Raw genomic sequence first — 14,618 nt, 5'->3', positions numbered from 1 at the left:
GCTTAGGATAGCAACTCAAAGACTGACCGACTCCCGGGTATGTGTATGGGGTCCACTTCACGCGGCTCCCTTCCATTACCACGTATCAGTGCGTGATGTCTGAGGTCAGCCTCCGAGTCGATGACTGAGGACTGGTCGGGACACAAGCCCCCAAGTCTCAAGTCGTAACTTGTTCAGTAAAGAGACTAAGTGATCGCGTTGCGTGACCTACGTGGCACTGGGTAGCGAGTGTGAACAGTACACCGACGTTCCATCATTCTCCGCGTGATCTATGTACACGTGTCAAAATCGATGGATGGGATTCCTTGGCTCTTGAACTTCCCCGTGTACTGTTCAAACATCTTAACCCTTACGCTCCCACTACTGTTTCATCACTTTCATTTGCACGAGCCTCCTTTTAACTCTCTGCGCAGAAAAAAAAATCTCTTTTCTTTGCCCCTGTTCAAACCTCTGGATTCCAACACTCAAAAGGTACGATTTTTACCTCTCGATTTCTTTGCCACTTGGAATATTACTGTTCACGACATGATTACACCTTCCTGGGTCTGTTTATGATTTCTCCATTTCCTGTGCTTTTATGTCTACTGTTCACGCTTCGGGTTTCTAGTTTCTGGGTTTCTTCTGATGTTGTCGAGTCACGCCGCTTCCCTTCTAAAGTTTCTCCTTTCTTTTTCTTTTTAGCTTTCTCATCAAGATGACTAAGTGAACGAAGCGAGTTCCCGAACCGACTTCTCCTTGGGACTCTGCTTCAACCTCATAATCATCTTCTACTTCTCCACCTTCCTCAGTTCCCCCCCCCCCTCCTGCCTCTTTTTATGAGTCTCTATACCGCTGGGCTCCAACTGACCTTTTAGGGGAGACGTCTACCTTCACTACCCTGAAAAGCATAGCAACTTATAGAAAGAGACAATCGTGCCACCCGTCACGCGTCTTTGGCAAAGACCACGATAAGTTCGTGCAGATGGTGGCTTGCCGTGTGGGGGAACTGGTGTGTGCCGACGAGGCCTCCGACCCCGAGGGTCCTTTCTGCTTTGTATACTCGACCCTCTTCCGAAGGCTGGGGTTCCGGTTGCTCTTTACCTCCTTCGAGCGTACTTTGTTGACTGAGTTAAATGTGTCCCCCACCCAACTTCATCCTAACAGTTGGGCGTTTGTGCGGGCATTTGCAATTCTCTGTTGCAGTCTTGGTCTTACGCCATCGGTGGAGGTCTTCCTCTACTTCTTCAAGGCCAAAGACCTGGGAAAAAAGTTGTGGGTTAGCCACAATGGCGTGGCTGGGAGAGTACTCTTAACACTCTTTCAGCAATTGTAAAAAGGGTTTAAGAAGAACTTTTTTAAAGTTCGCTGCAACCGGAGGGATCCTTCTCTTTTAGATGGGTTCTCCTTGTACTGGACAGAGAGGTCGAACCTACGGAGGGTCCGGTGTCCCGAGGATCTTTCTACCCTGAAGAGAGGTGTATGTGAGCTTTTGTCCGAGTTCACTGCCCCTCTGAGTACTTTGTGTTGAACCAAGTGGTGTTCAAGCTTTGAAGAATCCAAAACCCTTTGAAGGATGTTGAATGCTAGGCTGTGCTTGTTGTTGCTGAGCTGTCTTAGATAGGATCTGGGGTAGATTGTATATGTAATCCACTCTTGATTGAATCCAAAGCATAGGCACTCTTAATCTTTTTAAAAGAAAAGTGTTTTTCAAGCTAAGTGAAAAACAACCTGTTATTTTGTCGAAACAACCGATTCTTTTATACTTAGGTGTTTTTAGAAAAGGTTGAAAAATGTTTTTATGGTTGACTTGCTGTCAAAACCAAAACAACCGATTGATTCGTGGAAACAACCGATTGTTTGTTTTGGTACCATAACAGAAAAATGGTTTGTGCTTTGACTGAGCATTAAATGATTTTCTAACTGTTTACGCTCCAGTTTTTAATGCTTTGACCAATCTTTAAATGCAATTAATAGTTTGTTAAGATTTGATAACAAACAACATCTTTGATATATACAGAAAAACAGATTTGAGTTTTTCAAAGATTTTGAGATTTTGAAAGAGTTGAGATTGCTTAGAGATTGAGTTTGATCAAAGAGTGTGAGATAGGATTTTCTCTTGTATTGATTTCAGATTTCATTCTGTAACAAGTGTAATCCTTGTATCTGTTGAAAGAAACTTTGTCTGTTCTTGAGGGGATCAAGATCAACATTCTTAGTGTTGGTGTGTTGACCAAGAGGAGTGTGTGTCTTGAGGGGATCAAGGTCACTTCCTTGGGTGTGGTGTAAGTAATATAGGTTTGATTGCTTAGTGGATTTCCTTAGTGGTTTCTGAGAAGACTGGATGTAGCTCTAGGTTTAGAGTGAACCAGTATAAACATCTGTGTGCATTCTCTCTATCCTTAATCTCTTTAAATTCAATTTTAATATTTGCAAACTAGTATAAACTACTGATTGTTTTTCTGGTGTTGTGCTTTTTGCTTTGTGTTTTGGCAAACTGAATTCCTTATCAATTGTTTCTTGAAGTAATTTCATTTTTGGATTAAAAATCTCTGGAAACCCTCTTTAAGCAATTCACCCCCCTCTAGTTTAAAGTCATACATTCTAACACTTTGGAGCTGCTCAAGCGTGACTATAGCCCTGAGGATCTTGAAAGTTATATTGGTATTCCTTCGCTCTTGTGCTTCTTATTTTGTTCTGGTCTCGCATACCCTGGTCTTGTTTGCTTGTTTCATATTGACTTGTTTCTACTACACAAATATGCGTCTCGGCAAAGATAAGAAGAGGAAATTGGCGGATCTCCTGGCTAAACAAAGTGCGGCTCCCACTGGGATAAGCCTTTCAATACCCTTGGCCCCTTCGACATCAGCTGCCCCAGCCTCTCTGCCCACTAATCCAGCCCCTACCGCCGGTGAACTCATGGGGGTATTGGCAATAGATTCGGACGACGAAGACACTTGCACCAGCCTGGTCTTTAAGCGACGGAGGGTGGGCGCATCTGCGGTGCCTTCAGCTTCTGTTTCAGCTGGCACTCCGACCTTCATAGACCATCCTCCTAGCGCCTCCTCCCCCCTTCCAGTTGTTACCCTGAAGGGTGGGGGAGAGAGTGCCACTAGAAATCAAGAGACGAACTCCCCCAAGCACCTCCCTTTGCTGCTCAGACAGGCGCTTAGTCGTTTCCAAAGTTGTGAGGCGGAGGGCCTATATGATAATCTCCTTCAGGAGCATGTGGTGAAGTTCTAGGGGAGCTCTTGTTTGCCTCCAACCGGGCACTTGCCAGGATGCAAGTTTCTAGGGACCTCGAGGCCAAAATGGTGAAGCTTGAGGAGAATTTTGCTGTCAGGGCCAAAGTCATTGCCAACCGTGAAACTGCTCTAGAGGCGGTCGAGTTGGAGGCAAAGATCATGCCTCCACATACCCACACAATTGAGCTAAATGACATTGTGGTCGAGCTGAAGGGGAAGGTGGTTGATCTGGAGAGTAGGGGCACACAGCGCGAGATCCTCCTAGGGCAGGTTGAGGGTCAATTAGCCGAGAAGACTGAGTCCTTCAGGAGGGCCGAAGAGGAGCTTATGAACGACGTTGTTGCGACCTACGGCGAGGCGTTTCAAGATGTTGTCGCTCAGTTCGCCTGTGCATACCCTGAAATAGATCCCTCCCTCTTTGATGAGTCCAAATGCGTTGTGGACGGTTAGATCGTGCCACGAGGATGACTCTCTCTATAACTCTATTTTGTAGTCAACCAAACTTCTTTGTATGTATACTTCATAAGCATTTATTTCTTTATAATTGTTGTTGCCTTGCGTGGTTGTTTGCCTGTGTGGAGTTTGATACGTGAGAGGGGGCGTACGCCTTCCTCTTCCTGATGTTGGCTATCCCACACGAGCAACCACTTTCTTAATTTCACCCTTGTTGTATAGAGTCAGGGTATAGCTGAGGATCTAATACTTGCACCACACTTTCTTTTGTCTTGGCGTATTCACGCGAGAAGGGTTTACCTAGGGAGGCCAAACTACCTTTGTTTTCTGCGCGATATCCCAAGGAAGTAGATTCCTTTAGTTTGTTTTTCCGAACCATGTTCTTCTTCGTCTAGGTGAACTTGCACCAGAGGGGCTTATTGGGAAGACTAAACTGCCTCCACTTCTCTAGGCATCACTTCAAGAGAAAGGGTTATTTTATCTTAACGAACCATACCATTCCTGAACTGGGTGATTTCTTGCAAGAGGAAGATTCCCTCAGTGAACCATACTACTTCCGCTCTTGACTACCACCACAAGGGAGAGGTTCGTTCGTTTTTTCAAACCGTACTATTCTCGGGCTTGGTGAACTTACATAAGAGGGAGGTCCACTCGGGGAACCATATTGCTTTCGCTCTTGACTTTATCACTACAAGGGAGAGGTTCATTAACTTTGCAATGCACTTTTAACTCAATAACTTTTATTCGGGTGACCTCGTTAAAAAACCTTTTTAAGGGAAAAAGAGTGTCCTCATAAACGTGTACAAGTGCAAGATTTAACTAAATTAAACTTCAGGTTGGTCGCATTCCAAGTGTGAGGAATCATGCCACCTTATAATTTCTCGAGCCTATACGCTCCATTTCCAAGGGCCTCCGTTATTCTGAAAGGACCGATACACTTGGGGGATAGCTTGTTTTCTAACTGGTACGGGTGAGCCTTCCTCATCACTAGGTCGGCGACCTGGAACTGCCGAGGTCTTATCTTGGAGATGTACTTGTACTCCACCCTCCCTTTCAAGGCTTCAACTTTGATCTTTGCTTCTTCCCTCACTTCATCCAGTAGATCCAAGTTCACCTTTCTTTCCTCATTCGATGCCTTGACCACGAAGTTCTGGAAACGTGGTGAGTTCTTATGGATTTCTACTAGGATCATAATGTCCGAACCATATACCAAATTAAATGGCGTTTCCTTGGTTGTGGACTGAGGGGTGGTGTGGTAGGCCCACACGATTCTAGAAACTTCTTCTGCCCAGGTCCCTTTGGCTTTGTCCAATCTTCTTTTCAGACCTCTGAGTAGAACTCGGTTGGCCGACTCGACCTATCCGTTCATCCTAGGGTGTTCTATTGACGCAAACACTTGCTTTATTCCCAACTCTGTACATAGCTTACCCAGTTGTTGGCTTGCGAATTGGGTACCATTATCAGATACTAACCTCTTTTGGATCTTGAAACGGCATACTATGTTCTTCCACACGAAGTGTTGGACCTTGTGGGTCGTGATTTGTACTACTGGTTCGGCTTCGATCCACTTCGTGAAGTACTCTATGGCAACCACGAGGTACTTCATCTACCTTATTGCCAAAGGAAAAGGCCCCAGAATATCGATTCCCCACGTATGGAATGGCCATGGGCTGTATATCGATCTCAACTCTTCTGGGGTGCGTTGTGCCAATCAGCGTGTTGTTGGCACTGCTTGCATCGTTGGGCGTATCTTGTGCAGTCCTCCCTCATGGTTGGCCAGTAATAACCTGCACGGAGGGCTTTCGACGATAGAGATCGGCCACCGATTTGGCTACCGCATATTCCATCATGTAGCTTTGCCATGATGCGTGTGCATTGCTCACCATCCACACATACCAGTATGGGATGGGTGAATCTGTGCCTGAATAACTTTCCATCAATTATGGTGTACTTGCTTAATTTTTTTCTTTATTTTCTGGGCTTCTGTGGGATCTGACGGGAGTATTCCGTCAGCCAGGTAACACTGGTAGGCTGTCATCCAAGTTTCTCCTACCTCGATCTGGTGAGCCAATGGCATTATCTCTCCAACAATCAGATACCTGCTTATTCTGGGCGTTTTCATCGTCTCATGCGTTAACGATCGATGACTCCTCCTCTTCCCTTCCAAAGTGTCAACGTGCTGGATTTCTGCCATTTTGTCCGTGGTCGTTCGAGGTGTCTTCAGGGTTTCCTGAATCACCGTCCTCTGCCTGTCCCCCTTACCCAAACTGGTGAGTTTTGCAAGCAAGTCAGCTCGGGCATTTTGTTCTCTGGGTAAATGGACTAACTCGAACACGTCGAACGATTCTTTTAGCACCTGGACGTATTCCAAATATGCGGCCATCTGAGGGTCTTTAGCTTGGTACTCCCATGTGACTTGTCTTGTAACTAACAAAGAATCACTTTTTGCCAACAATCCCTTTGCTAGCAGCATCTCTGCGATCAAGGCCTCGTACTCCGCTTAGTTGTTATTGGCTTTGAAGGCGAAATGGAGGGCCTGCTCTATTAGCAACCCATCCGGACCTTCCAAAATGACACCTGTTCCACTACCTTGTTGGTTTGAGGAACCATCTACTAAGAGTACCCACTTGAAACCTGCCCCTTCTTGATGGGTAGCTGTTGAGGAGAGTTCTACTATGAAGTCGGCATAGATCTGGCCCTTGATGGGGCCCTTGGGTTCATAATGTATGTTAAATTCAGATAGTTCTACCACCCATCATGCCATTCTTCCCGCCACATCTGGTTTCTGCAAGACTTTGCGAATTGGAAGGTGCGTCATTACCATGACGGTGAAACTCTGAAAATAATGGCGAAGCCTTCTCGCTAAAAATACTACTGTTAATGATGGAGATCAAGCTCAAGTGGACATGGAGGCCAATCAACAAGATCAAGAAGAGGTAGAGGCACAAATGGAGGACGCCCATGGAGGTCAAATCCCACCTCAAAGGCTTACAAGAAGCATGTTCAAAGCTTTAGGAGCTAGGGGACAATTATTTTCTCTTTTTGTAATTTCTGTGGTTGAAGGTGCTTAGAGGGAAACATTAGAAACCTCTTTTGTTATAGCATCTTTTAGGCTTTAGTTAGGAGCTTTAGGAGGGGGGTGCGTTAGTAGATAGGTGTAGGAGTAGAAAAGGAGGTGCCAAAGTGAAGGAAGAGGTCACACCTTCCTCATGCTTTGTAATTGGCGCCGGTTCTAGAAACTTTTTTAGGAGGGAATTTTGAATTTGTGTAGCTTGCATTTCAGCACCTTAGGCTATAAATAAAGGTGCTCCCTTTGTAAAATTCAGATTGAAATTTAGAGTAAAGAAACTATACTCAAATTTTGAGTGAGCATTGGAGAGCTTTTGAGCCTTCTTCTCTAGTCTTATCTTGAAGGATCCATGGTGTCCTCAAGTGGCGGCAGCACACTCATCTAGGAGCAACCATCCTTCTAGTGGCGTGATCATCCAACCTTACATCCATCTTCATGAGCATTCTTTTCTCCTTCCTTCCTTCTCTTTCAATTGTTCATGTTTAAGCTTGTTACCTTGAAATTTTGTCTTGTGTTCTTGAGTTTATGTTTCGGTTGTTCTTATTTTCCAGCAATCATTTTCAGTTCTTTGCGTTTTAATTTCATTTTGTTCGGTTCAATTTGATTCTTATCCAATTCTATTCGGTGTTTTTAAGTTTTACCTCTTTTTGTTAGTTCAATTTGACAATATGAGGAACTTCAATGTGAGTTTGGATTTGGTGCTAGTTTTGGTGAGTTCTTGACTTAGAACATTGATCCAATTCTAAGAAAAAGTGCCTAACTATTGTCCAACTCAAGTTGATTCCTAAGAATGTCAAGAATCATTCTCTTCTTTGCTATTGGGAGAGAAAGCCTTGTACATGTTACATGGAGGCCCATTAGGGGTGCTTAGTAATTAGAGTAGTGTAGAAAGCATATTTGAGTGAACTTTCTAGAAACTCTTGGTTTTGGCCGGTCATGAGCACATGTGCCATGTGCTTGGTGATTTGCATTTCATTTGGCTTTCATTTCATTAGCTATTAGCTTAGTTTCCACGGCCATATAGCTTATAAATAGGAAGGCCTACACCTTGTATTTGCAAGTTTATTGTGAGTAAAGTTATGCTGCCATTTTGTGCCAAGCTTTGCTTCTCCCTAGAATTCTAGGCTCTAAACTTCACATCCTTCACCTTTCCTTGGGCTGGCCGAACCTCCCTATAATCATACCTATCATGCACCTTCAAGATCAACACCACTCTTAGGAGGATCTTGCTCACACACCTTCATAGCTTCCGCGCCATTTTATTACATGATTCAAGAAGACCTTCATGAAATTTGCCATCATTTGGTATCATGAGCTTGGGTTCTTCAAGATGAGTTGCTTTTGGTCTTTTCATTTCTAGTTCTTCTTTTATTTCATGTTGTTTATCTTTTTTCCATAATTGTCTTGCTGTTTTTTGCATTTTAATTTGTTTTGGTGTGCTTTGTGGAAGATCCAACCGAAGCACTTTTGTTCAATTGATCTTGAACAAGTTCTTGTGCAAATTGTGATAGGATTCCACACACCTTTGAGTTCCTATTTTCTTTTAGGCTTTTGAGTCTTTATTGCTTTCTTATTTGGTTCATATTATGCTTTTGAGTCTTTAATTTCTGAATCTTATATGTTTTGTCAAGTCATGTTCATCCACAATGTCAACAATTCTTAGTAGTCCTTTATTTGGCTTGATTGTTTCTTGATTTTGGGTATCTTTATTTGCTTTGAATCTGCTGTTCTTTGATCTTTTGGTGCCTTTTTAATTTTAGTTTGAGTTCATATTGTGTTTAGATCCTACACAATTCTATTTCACAAATTCCATTGTGTTTAAATTTTGGTATCTTGCTGTTTTTGTTTCCAGTTTCCAGAATCCCCTGTTTCAAATTTTATGTGCTGGCTGTTTTGATCCAGAAAAATATTTTCACTCATAGGAAAATTTTGATTCTATGGAATATGCAAGTTTGAAGTGTTATAGAAAGGACAAAAAAAGAATTAGTCCAAAAGAATCAACAGAAAAAAAATGATAAATCTTTTAAAATCAGTGTGCAAATCTGAGGCGCTACAGCTGGCGTAACTGAACACCAAAATTGCAAAATTTATTAAAAAAATTTGGTGCATACGTTTTGAGTGATTCCAAAGCCAGATTTTAGCTAAGATCTTTAATATCATTCATATCAAATTTCATAATCATATCTTAAAAACAAAGCTCAGCATAAATTGGGGAAAAACACGTTTCTGGCCCAGAACATTTTCCAGTGGTGTTGTTTTTTTTATTTGGTCATCTAATTCTAGTGCCATTCTTAGGATTCTTTTGTGTGCCTACCTTTATTTTGGTACCTTTTATTTGCTTGCTTAATATTTCTTGGACCTCTTTCTAGTTGTCATAATCTAACTCCTTTTGGTGGTACTGTTTTATTCAATTAAATTGTTTTTTGTTCTTTGACCTCTAATTTGGTGCTGGAATTTATTTCTCCTTTGGTGCTTAATTGAATGGAAACTTGACTTAGGTAAGGTCTAGTCTTTTGATAGGTGCTGGAATTGGAGAATTAAAACCTTCATTCTAAGGGGAAACAAAGCCAAGGCCGAAACAAGCATTCTTGAAAAACACTACAAACACTTGGAGGGCCAACAAGCAAAGACAACAAGGAAGTGCATTTAGCAAAAAAGAGAATCAACAAAGGGAGTTTTTCTTAATTTCCTTACAACTTAATTTGTTTTAATTACCTCTTAATTACGTTTTAGACGGTGAGTGTGTCTTCAAGGGCTCAAAGTGTCCAAGAAGCCTCACCTAGGGCCGACTAGTATAGAATTCTTAATTAGCAATTGTTAATTGTTTGTAATTGCCTTTTCTTTTGCTTAGTAGTGACGCTTTGCATGCTTATTTTGTGTTAAACCGACTAGCTTTGTTAAATTAGTTAGCATACATTGTTTTCTTGCATTGAAAAAAAAAAGTTTTGATTTCTCAACTTAATTGTGTTCTAAGTAGTTTACTAAGAGGAAGTTTTGTGTGGAGACATTGAGGGATAGTTTTTGGCTAAGGCAAAGGCTTAGTACTTAAGTAGTCCTTTGTGACTCACCTCCCTTACCTGGAAAACTACCTTCTTTGACTTTCCTAAATTTCCTCAAGGTAAAACACTTATATACACAAAAACTTTAGCCATGTCTTCTACTCCTCACTCTCCAAAGTCTATTGAAAGTGAAGTCAAATCTATAAAATCTCTTTTAAAAGAAGTTTCACAAGCTGTACAAATGATTTCCTTTAGACAATTGGAGAATGACAATAAAATCAATGAATTGGCTAAAGCCCAAGAGGAGAAATCCCAAAAATCACAAAAATAAAAAAAAACGCATACTCATGCATTTAGGAGTAATGAGTCTAGGGGAGGGAAGCCTTAGAATTAATGACTACTACCAACCACCCCCTAGAAGGAATAGGCAAAGGGAGCAAGAGGTGCCAAGGGAAACTAGAGTAGACGTACCTCATTTTCATGGAAAGGAAAATGTAGAAATCTATCTAGATTGGGAGATGAAGGTAGAACAACTCTTTGCTTGCCATAGGGTAAGTGAGGAACGTAAAGTACCCTTAGCCGCCCTTAGCTTCCAAGGGAACGCCATGTATTGGTGGACCTCTCTCGAAAGAGAAAGGCGTCTTCATAGGGAACCACCCATTACATATTGGAATGACCTTAGGGGAGCCCTAAGACGCCGACACATACCTTCCTACTACCATAGGGAGTTGATGGACAAGCTCCAAAGACTCCAACAAAAAAACATAAGTGTGGAAGAGTATAGACAAAAAATGGAGCTCTACATGATGAGAGCCTCCATTAGAGAAGAGGAGGATACCACAATAGCTAGGTTCCTTAGTGGCCTATCACTTGAGATAAGAGATAGAGTGGAGCTCTTACCTTACCAAGACTTGAATGACTTGGTTCAACTTTGCATTAAAGTTGAGCAACAAATTTTACGCAAAACATCAAGTCAAAAGGTGAGCCCTTACTCTAACTTTTATCCCAAGAAAGAGTTTAGAAGGGAGGGTAGTACATCAAAAGAAAAACCAAAAGAACCTACCAAACCTTTTACCAAAGAAACCTCCACCCCACCCATCCGAGCTAGAGATGTCAAGTGTTTCAAGTGCTATGGTAGAGGGCATGTGCAAGCACAATGTCCAAACCAAAGGACTTTGTTTCTTAAGGGAGTAGATGAGTACACTAGTGGCGAGGATGAGCCTAGTGAGAGAGAGGAGGGGGGAGAGGATGAGAGGGTAGCTCCACTAGAGGGAGAATTGCTTATGATTAGGAGAACCCTCAACAATCACCCTAGCACATCCATTGAAACACAAAGAGAGAACATATTTCATACAAGATGCAATGTTTTAGAAAACATATGCTCTCTCATTGTGGATAGTGGATCTAGCTGCAATTATTGTAGTGCTAGGATGGTGGAGAAGCTTAAGCTACAAGTAGTTCCTCACCCAAAACCTTATAAACTTCAATGGCTTAATGAAAATGGGGAACTACATGTAGACAAGCAAGTGGAAATCAAGTTTTCCATAGGGAACTACAAAGACAAGGTTTTATGTGATGTAGTACCTATGGAAGCTTGTCATATTTTATTAGGGAGACCAGGGCAATTTGATAAGAAAACCTTGCATGATGGTCTCACTAACGAAATTTCCTTCACCCACAAGTATAAAAAGTTTGTACTTAGTCCTTTACCACATTCTCAAGTGGTAAAAGACCAAATACAAATGAAGCAAAAGAGGGATGAGGAAAACAAAAAAAAAAAAAGAACGCTAGAAAAAGAGAAAATCCTTAGGGATAGGAAGGCGTAGGAGAAGAGTGTTCCTTCCCACAAGGTTGGTCAACAAGAAAAGCCTCTTGAAAACGTTTTTGAAAATTTGCTTCTTGTTGAACAACCAAGCCTTATCTTTTGTAAAGGAGCACTTACATGCACTGCCACAAGTAGTGAACTTATGAATTTACCTCCTCCAATAGAAAACCTTTTTAGTGAATTTGAAGATCTATTCTCCAATGAGGGGCTCATTGGGCTTCCTCCCCTTAGGGGGATAGAACATCAAATTGACTTCATTCCGGGGGAAAGCCTACAAAATAGGCCTGCTTATAGAACCAACCCCGAGGAAACAAAGGAGATAGAATCACAAGTTCAAGACTTGTTGGAGAAGGGTTGGGTTCAAAAGAGCCTAAGCCCTTGTGCTGTACCTGTCTTGTTGGTGCCCAAAAAGGATGGAAAATGGCGCATGTGTTGTGATTATCGAGCAATCAACAACATCACCATCAAGTATAGGCATCCAATCCCAAGGCTTGACGATATGCTTGATGAATTGCATGGGTCAACTCTATTCTCCAAAATTGACCTTAAAAGTGGATATCACCAAATTCGAATCAAGGAGGGTGATGAATGGAAAACCGCTTTTAAGACCAAATTTGGATTATATGAGTGGTTGGTGATGCCCTTTGGGCTTACTAATGCCCTAAGTACATTTATGAGGCTTAAGAATCACACCTTGAGGGATTGTATAGGTAAATATGTAGTAGTTTATTTTGATGATATCTTAGTATATAGTAAAACCCTAGAAGACCATCTAAGTCACCTTAGGGAAGTTCTTCTAGTGCTTAGGAAAAATAGTCTTTTTGCAAATAGGGATAAGTGTACCTTTTGTGTTGATAGTGTAGTTTTCTTAGGCTTCATAGTAAATAAAAAGGGGGTACATGTAGATCCCGAGAAAATCAAAGCCATCCGTGAGTGGCCCACTCCACAAAATGTAAGTGATGTAAGAAGTTTTCATGGGTTAGCTAGCTTCTATAGAAGGTTTGTGCCTAATATTTCTAGTCTAGCTTCTCCCTTGAATGAACTTTTTAAAAAAGATGTTGCATTTTGTTGGAATGAAAAGCATGAGCAAGCCTTCCAAAGGCTAAAAGCTCAACTTACCAATGCACCAATTCTATCTCTCCCAAATTTTTCCAAAACTTTTGAGATAGAGTGTGATGCATCGGGGGTAGGCATAGGTGCGGTTTTGTTGCAAGGTGGACACCCCATTGCTTATTTTAGTGAAAAACTCCATGGTGCCACCCTCAAATACCCCACCTATGACAAAGAGCTCTATGCTCTTGTGCAAGCCCTAAAGACTTGGGAACACTACCTTGTGTCCAAAGAATTTGTCATCCATAGTGATCACGAGTCTTTAAAATATTTAAAGGGCCAACACAAGCTCAACAAGAGACATGCTAAATGGATGGAATTTCTTGAACAATTTCCTTATGTAATCAAATACAAGAAAGGAAGCACCAATATAGTGGCCGATGCTCTTTCAAGACGGCATACACTCTTTTCAAAATTGGGTGCCCAAATTCTTAGATTTGACCACATAAGAGACCTTTACCAAGAAGATCAAGAACTCTCATCCATCTATGCCCAATGTCTACATAGAGCGCAAGGAGGTTACTATGTATCCGAGGGATATCTTTTTAAAGAGGGAAAACTTTGCATTCCCCAAGGAACACATAGGAAACTCCTTGTCAAAGAATCACATGAGGTGGGACTCATGGGCCATTTTGGAGTTGATAAGACTCTAGATCTTTTAAAAGCAAAATTTTGTTGGCCACACATGAGGAAAGATGTCCAAAGACATTGTTCTAGATGCATCTCATGTTTAAAAGCAAAGTCTAGAACAATGCCTCATGGACTCTACACCCCTTTGACGATTGCAAATGCTCCTTGGGAAGACATTAGCATGGATTTCATTTTAGGACTTCCTAGGACTGCAAGAGGCCATGTCCCATTTTATTCCATGCCACAAGGTAGATGATGCTCAAAATATTTCTAGACTATTCTTTAGAGAAGTGGTGAGACTTCACGGTCTCCCTAGAAGTATAGTATCCGATAGAGATCCCAAGTTTATCAGCCACTTTTGGAAAACTCTTTGGGGCAAACTTGGAACAAGACTACAATTTTCAACTTCTTGTCATCCTCAAACGGATGGTCAAACCGAAGTAGTCAATAGATCTCTTGGGACTATGCTTAGGGCTATCATGAAGGGCAACCATAAATCTTGGGATGAGTATCTTCCCCACATTGAATTTGCTTACAATATAGTAGTTCACAAAACTACTAATGCTTCTCCTTTTGAAGTAGTATATGGTTTTAATCCTCTCACACCCATGGATTTGATACCTCTTCCTAATCCACAAGATTTTGTGCATAAGGAAGGAGTAATCAAGGCCGACTTTGTAAAAAATGCATGAGAAGATTAAACTCCAAATACAACAACAAAATGAGAAGTACACAAAATACAACAATAAAGGGAAGAAAGAAATAATTTTTGAGGAAGGAGACTTAGTTTGGCTTCACCTTCGCAAAGATAGATTTCCAACTCAAAGGAAGTCCAAACGAAGTCCCCGAGGTGATGGACCATTTCAAGTCCTCAAGCGAGTCAATAACAATGCATATAAATTGGACCTACCTCTTGAATATGGAGTTCATGACACTTTTAATGTAATTGATCTTTCTCCATTTGTAGGTACCAATGACGATGACGAGCTGGATTTGAGGACAAATCCTTTCCAAGGGGGAGGGGATGATGGAGGAGGGCCAAGCCCATCCCACCATGAGAGCCAAGACCCAAAGCTAGACCATGATGAGCGTCTAGACCCAAGGAAGGAGCGTCTAGGACGTGAAGAGGGGAGGCTACACATGGAGCGTCTAGGGGGAGACCTAGACCGTCTAGGCCCAATTACAAGATCAATGGCTAAGCACATTCATGCCCAATTAAATGAAGCCACGGATGGAAGAGAGAAAGCCTTGTACATGTTACATGGCGGCCCATTAGGGGTGCTTAGTAATTAGAGTAGTGTAGAAGCATA

Source organism: Phaseolus vulgaris, chromosome 11, assembly GCF_051622355.1.
Source record: "Phaseolus vulgaris cultivar YP4 chromosome 11, ASM5162235v1, whole genome shotgun sequence".
Taxonomy (NCBI): Eukaryota; Viridiplantae; Streptophyta; class Magnoliopsida; order Fabales; family Fabaceae; genus Phaseolus; species Phaseolus vulgaris.
The sequence above is the reverse complement of the archived record's forward strand: the minus strand, read 5'-3'. Positions refer to the sequence as shown.